This window comes from Caloenas nicobarica, chromosome 2 (genome assembly GCF_036013445.1).
Source record: "Caloenas nicobarica isolate bCalNic1 chromosome 2, bCalNic1.hap1, whole genome shotgun sequence".
Lineage (NCBI taxonomy): Eukaryota > Metazoa > Chordata > Aves > Columbiformes > Columbidae > Caloenas > Caloenas nicobarica.
The window spans coordinates 124908205-124915585 of record NC_088246.1 but is presented as its reverse complement, the minus strand read 5'-3'; the positions used below and the strand labels follow the sequence as shown (position 1 = coordinate 124915585).

The following is a 7381-nucleotide window of genomic DNA, read 5'->3' as shown; positions in this document are numbered from 1 at the left end:
AGTGTTTATAGTTCAGTTTTGCACATGGCAAAACAAGTTTCCCAAACACAAAAGAGGTTTACAGGAAAGAAATAAAAGCCAGTGGGTTTCCTTTCATATCACACCTGAACACTGTGAAGGTAGGATAAATCTTTGGCAGATGAAGAAATATAGGTCAATTTCTCAAAGAAAACAAAACATAACAAACAAACAAAACAAAAAAAACCCACAAACAAACAAACAAAAAACCCCATCAGTAACAAAACAAACAAAAAACCCCATAGGTAACAAAACAAACAACCAAGCAAGCCACTGGGTGAATTGTTCTTGAGCACTCTGCCTCCTACCCAAATTTCACTCATGTTCCATTACATGCAGGAACAGTCATATGAAAGTGAGATACAACAGAAACAGAACTGATGAAGAAGTGGACAACAAACATCACCAAATTGTGAAAACAGACCTAAATATTTGAAAGTTCAGCAAGATGTAGGAAAAGTAGATGCATCAGCCATTATTTGTATGGGTTTGGAAAGAATTCTGCCTATGGCCGAGGTACTTCAACCATTTTTTGTTAGAGGAGCTCTGCACTTTACAGTAGCCTTTTAGAAAGTCAGAGTGGGGAACTTAATGGTTGGCATCATTCAGGCCAGCACCCTCCAAGTGCCAAGGAAAAGAAGTCAAGAAGGACTGGTGCCAGTAAAAAGTTGCTGCCACCTCTCTTCTCTTCCCACTTAGCTCCTGTTCAGGCCCATGCAGCAGAAGGCTCTCTTATGCTGCAGTCCCAACCTGTGTAAGTCAGGCTGGCAAATCACGTTCCTATGTGCCTTACTATCCCAGCTTTGACTGCTGTTGTTTCCTCTCCTCGCAGAGGCTTCTCTGAGGGGGCAGCAGGCTTGTGCATCAGAGGTCCTCCTGTCCCTGTTTTCCAGACCTAACAGAAGGAATGAAGAAAGAAGCAGATCCTGTGGGTCATTAACAATGCATTCTCCATTCTTATATCCCTGGTGATTAAGAGGTTCTCTGGCTCTGCTGCATTGGGAAGTGATCTGCCATCAGCCTCTCATCATCTCCTACACATTTCATTGTCCTGATACTCAGTGTCTGGGCAACCTCCTCCATGGAAAGTGTTTCCTTAGATTTCTGAGGTCAGTGGGGAATGACTGAGACACAGATAACCATTTTAGCAATGGGACTGGAAAACAAAAGATTGATTTTTAAGATTTAAAGAGGTGAAATAAAAAAGTTAACCAGGATATTAGAGGGAAAAAGAATAGAACAGTGGTTGGCTTCCTGACTAGACAGGACTGTTGAGGTTTGGAGTGCTGAAGGTAGTAAAGCACAAAAACAGAGTGGCAAGAAGAGCTGTCCTTAAGAAGCTGTGTATGAGATACAGCCAAATGTCGAAGAGGTGATGCTTGGGAGACTACTAGAATGACAACAGGTAGTAAATACGGATTGGCTAAGGATCTCCAAGCTGTTTCACTGGACATAGATAGGGTGCTCCTGAATGAGGATGGACTGTGATCTGTTTCTGGTAACAGAGGAGATGAGGAAAGTATGACACCACCAAAGGAAGGGCTGCGGGGAACACAAGGCAAGCCAGGAATTGTGGATGATTTAAGCCTCAAACATGTGCCACTGTGTTCGGTGCTGGTGAGGCCCCACTTTGAAGCCCATGTTCAGTTTTGGTCCCCTCATCATAAGAAGGACATTGAAGTACTAGAGAGAGTGCAGAGGAGGGTGATGAAGCTGGTGAGGGAGCAGTTGAGGGAACTGGGGCTGTTTAGCCTGGAGAAAAGGAGACTGAGGGGAGACCTTATTACTGTCTACAACTACCTGAAAGGAGGGTGTAGCATGGAGGGGCTGGATCTTTTCTCCCAAGTAGCAAGTGATAGGACAAAAGGAAATGGCCTCAAGTTGCACCAGGGGCAGTTTAGATTGGAGATTAGGAAAAGTTTCTTACCAGAAAGGGTTGTCAGGCATTGGAACAGGCTGCCCAGGGAAGTGGTGGAGTCACCATCCCTGGAGATGTTTAAAAGGCGTTTAGACGAGGTTCTTAAGGACATGGTTTAGTGCTGGAGTTAGGTTATGGTTGGACTCGATGATCCTGAGGGTTTCTTCCAACCAAAACGATTCTATGATCACAGATGCAAAGAAAGAGACACCAGCCCTGGCAACATGGAGAAGCAGGTCTGGTTATCACACAGCCTGTGACACTGAACCCCGGCACTGTGAAACTGGGGGGTGAAAACCTGCATCCAGGTGCTTTTCCCACGCATGGAAATACCCTCACAGGGGCACACCCAGGCTCCAGGCTGAGAAAACATTTCGGAGCCCAGGTTCAGAGCCCACGTTACTGTACCAGATGCCACCTCGCTTTATCAGGCGCCATTGCCCAGCTGCCACCAAGCACACGCAGACCTTCACCCGCCCCAGGTGCGTGACCGGGCCCCGCGCTGACAGCACCGCCCCGCCGCCCCCGGCAGGTGCCATTTTGTGGCACAAGAGGCCCGCGCACCTCACGCAGCCTTCGCAGGGGCGCCCCCGGCGCTGCCGAGCCTCCCGGCGCGCAGCCCAGCCGCCCGGAGGGGCTGACGAACGCGGGGAGAGGCGGCGGCGGCCGCCATGCCCGTGCCCGCCGCCGGCCCGCACACACCCTGCGGCCACCGCCGCGCCCCGCTCCCCGGCCGCTCCGGCCGCACTACATTTCCCAGCAGCCCCCGCGGCGGCCTCGGCGCCGTTCCCCCGCCCGGGGGCTGCTGGGAGAGCCGTTAGTCGGGGCGCGTCCCAACGGGCGCCCGTGAGGGGAGCGGGGCCGCTTGTGTGCGTCCGGGGGCACGCGGGTGACGCTGAGCCGTGTGAGCCGGCACCTGCCGCTGCCCGTAACGCCCGGCTGGCGGCAGAGAGTCCAGCGCAGGGCCACGAAGATGATGAAGCGAGCGGAGCATCTCCCTTATGAGGAAAGGCTGAGGGAGCTGGGTCTCTTCAGCTTGGAGAAGAGGAGACTGAGGGGTGACCTCATCAATGTTTATAAATATGTAAAGGGTGGGTGTCACGAGGATGGAGCCAGGCTCTTCTCGGTGACAACCAATGATAGGACAAGGGGTAGTGGGTTCAAACTGGAACACAAGAGGTTCCACTTAAATTTGAGAAGAAACTTCTTCTCTGTGAGGGTGACGGAACACTGGAACAGGCTGCCCAGGGAGGTTGTGGATTCTCCTTCTCTGCAGACATTCAAACCCGCCTGGACGCCTTCCTGTGTAACCTCATCTGGGTGTTCCTGCTCCGGCAGGGGGATTGGACTAGATGATCTTTTGAGGTCCCTTCCAATCCCTAACATTCTGTGATTCTGTAACGCAATGCTTATGGCGGAAGGGGCTGCATGGTGGCTGGCAGCAGGATGCGATGGGGGTTCAGCCCTGTTCCTCCACCTCCTGGTTTTCCGGAGCATCAACAGCTCGGTGCACCATAGGAAGGAAGGGGATCGGGTTTGGGTTTTTGGGGGGGAGTAGGTGCAAACCCAAAGGGGAAAGCCCAACAGCCTAAAGAAAGGAAGTCCGCTTACCCAGTCCCCATTCGTACTGGGACCACTAACGGCAGCACCAGTCAGCACAGAGGAGGTTTTCAGCTGGCTCCCAGGTGGTTATAGGGGGGAAGCAGCTTCTTCCTTTTGGGTGCTGCGGTGCTTCAAATATCAATTTAAAAAATCATTTGTTAAATTTACGATCCCTCTAATCACTTCACAGACATCCTGGAGAGGAACGGCTGTCCATGCCCATGGGCTGTGACTGCATTTGTAAGCATTTGTTCCAAATACAAAGCTCAGGCTCTGGGACCTCCACAGGTACCTGCAGCAAACCCTTGCCCACGTCTTATGTGGCCTGAGATTAGCAGACACATCATGCATCTTTTTGTTTCTCATGGCTTGTTGGTCTTTTTCTAGGAAAGACCAGGAACCTGAGGTTGGTAGCTGGGCCATCTCATTGGCAATACCTTCCTGACCACTGTTTTCTCACCCGATGTTATGCCAGACATGAAAAGGCAGTCTATTAAATCACCATAAGCAAAACAAAACTGTTCCCACAAGTATGTGCAAGTGCAAATAAACAAATGCAGACAATATGAAAATAAGAACTGACTCTTCAAAGCTAAGGTTTGGTTTTGGTTGCTTGTAACTGAAAACCTTTGGGACAACGCTGCACAATCTGGCCTGTGGATTTTCTTTGCTCAGAAAGTTAGTAGATCGCTGGTTTTCTTCAAGAAGTTTGGGTGGTCCATCAATTAAAAAAAAAGTGAAAACATGGAGGTCTCTGTTGAACATGATGAGAAGCTTTTTTTCACCTTCCTTACTGATCTTCCCACCTTAATACATTTTTCTGTTTCCGTTTGCAGATGCCTAGGATTTCCTAATAGAACTACATGTCAAATTTAAGCCCAGTGAGAAGAGGTTTACTTTTTAAGTTATTGTCATTATGTTGCGCATGATCCACAGATGACATAATCCATGGATCACAGTTTAAAATGCAGCAGATAGGCTGATATACGTTGTTTTCCAGTTCAGTGCTACCTTCAATAATCAATCAGTTCCCCTAATTGCACAGTATAAATATGATGTGCCTGTACTCTGATGCCTACAAAGGCTGCTAAGTCAGGTAAAACCCTGAGACTTTAATTGTACACGGCTGGCATACTAACAAGGACAAACTGAAAATATGCACTTTACATACAAAAGGTCTTTTTGAGGGGAAATTCATACAGATTATCCAAAGGCAGAAAAGCAACATTTCCGTTGTTATTCAGAAGCTGATGTAATGTGGAAGCACACCAACTGCATTTGCTCCACTTATCCATCAGGACCATTAAACACAAAACTATTTTCCAAAGTCCCTGAACTGAATGTGCCTGTACGCACTGGGGAAGTAGCACTTGTATGCTTTCCCTGTTCTTACACTGTTTTCCTAAGTACTTGCTGCTGGTTACCTGAGAAGTAAAACACTAGGTTAAATAGATGTTTTGTCTAGCACAGTATGGCTGTTCTTCTGTAAAGAACTATATCACAGCCAGTACTGTAGAGGTACAAGAATCAGTTGTGCTGGATCAGCTATGTAATTCAGCTTTCCAAAATGAAACGCTTCGTTCTTCAAACTGCTGCTCTGAACAATAAGGACATTCTCCACAATCACTTTATAAAGTGTCCAATAACATAGCTGACGGCTGAATATCTGAAAAGGGGCTTCGAGTAGGCAATTACTAGAAACACTGGTTAATAAGTACACCTTTATGGATATGTATTTGTTTTATTAAAAAACCTGCATAAAAGGGTTACAATTTGGAGCAGGAAAATCAGTCTCATTTCCAGGACTAAGGGTGCTGAGGGAAAGGGCAATTTCTTCCATTTATAACTTGGGGGTAATATTCACTTGTTATCACCTACTTATTTATTGTGAGAAAGTGAATAATCATTCATTTCATGCACACCATCAGGGAGTTTATATTTCTCTATCACACCCCTCCCCTCTCAACTCTCTTCCAAGCTGTTGAAATGTCTCTTAAGAAAAAGCTATTGCTTACCGTAACCAGCCTGCTCACTCTTCTGCAAACCTTTCAAGTTGTGCTAAATCTTTTCTGAGATGGGGGGAAATGCAGGAGAATTAGTCTTCACTCAGCACTGAATATGTGGGCACACAATGGATTAAATCATGGAGTGATTATTGCTCTAATTTCTTATCCATTTCTTCCCTGAAAAACAAGTACTTCACATGTTACTCTGACATTCTTCCCAATGCTCTCCGAGCTCTTTCCCTACTGCAGAGACCATTGATTTGGGTTTAAAAACAAGCGATTGTCAGCCTGACAGATTTTGAAACAAAGTCCAGTCTAAAACCAGGTTCAGTGGTCATGTTTTGTCCAAGCATAATTTTCAGTGAATGGGAAGGAGGCTGAGGAAAATAATGTTAGTGGAACTATCCTTCAACTACAAGAAGGTAAATGGGCAACAGTGAAGCTGTTTAAAAATGGTTTTGTTTGGCTTTGCACTTTGGAATTAACACATTACAGATTTCAAGTCTAGTAGAGAAAAATATTTCAGAAATTAAAAGAGCACTATGAAATACAGACATTTGAGAAAACATAAGGAACCTACTTCACATCCAGATAGATGAGAAATGCCACAGTGAGTGCTCAGATCATATGCTGCATTCAAAAGTAGCCAAAAGAAAAGAGAAAAAAAATCTGCCTCTGTAATACTGATCTGATTTCATAGGATTCTCTGTGGGTGAGGTTTCACACTTAGGTAGGTGATGTCTAGAAAAAAAGGCATCACAAAAAAATTTCTTGTGGCTATTCACAGTAAGCCATGGAAAAAAGTTTTAATTGAGCACTGTTTTTCTAGGTTTTCTGGTATAAAATACAATGAAAGACAAAGGGCTACAGAAGCCCTGTTAAGCTTTTTCTTTAGGATTAGTTAAGAGTAAAAATCTCCTGGACAGGTCTCCTTTTTTCACAAACTTGCTTGGTGCAGATGTATTTCAGAAAGTGAGATTTTTTTTTTATCATACCACTTTGTGTTGGTGTGGTATAATGTGCATCAGCCCTTTGTCGCCTAACAACATGATGCTCAGTTTCACCCATCAAAAGCCACTTATGACATTAAAAACAGAGCTGAAGTGTGACAAAAGTGCATTTTTAAAATACGACATATATAATTCACAAAAATACAACAGTTTATGTATTAGCAAATGCAGTGGGTGCATGTGGAGCAAATGTAGGCCAATTGATGTAACAAAAATCAAAGTGTAAATATAGTAGTTAATATACACCAAAATGTAGCAGAACTTAAAAAAGGGTTGGGAAATGTGTCTAGAAGAGGTGGACAGGATTTTTTTTTCCCCCTGCTTTTATATTTGAAATGTCTTTTTCCTTATACTCTTAACCCTCAGAGCACTACATAGGCCAATGGCCTCATTAGTACTCAAGACCTCAAAGTCCAGGACCCAAATCATCTCCCTTGTTTAGATCAGAGTTTTGCATCATGAAAACAGCAGCTTGCACTGCATGTAGCATCATGTGTACCATGCAGCATAAGCAGGTACCACCGAGGCACATCCAGAACCACCTGGTGGAAATCAGGCCTGTATGCCCTGATCTTCTTTTTGGGGAGCTGTTCAACTTAAATGAATGTCATGGTTCGATTGCAGGGTGACAATAAAACCGTGGCAGATGTATCATTAACCCTCTCTCCTCTGCCTCTTCCCCCTTCAGCCCCTCCCTCTCCCCTCTTCCCACCAAGGACAGGCGATTGAGAGAGAAAGAAGGACAGAGAGAAGAGAGTTGGAAAAATTTAAAATGTTTTACTAATGCTACTAATAGAGAAAATAACACAAAATATACAAAACCAATC

General features: G+C 45.4%; 1 long non-coding RNA gene across 1 annotated transcript; it reads left to right on the top strand.

Annotated features, from left to right (window-relative positions):
- Nucleotides 1–2850: 2850 nt before the first annotated feature.
- Nucleotides 2851–4076, top strand: LOC135984717 (uncharacterized). Its single transcript, XR_010605707.1, has 3 exons — nucleotides 2851–3027; nucleotides 3729–3826; nucleotides 3926–4076. It is a non-coding gene; the product is annotated as an uncharacterized LOC135984717 (long non-coding RNA).
- The last annotated feature ends 3305 nt before the right edge of the window (nucleotides 4077–7381 follow it).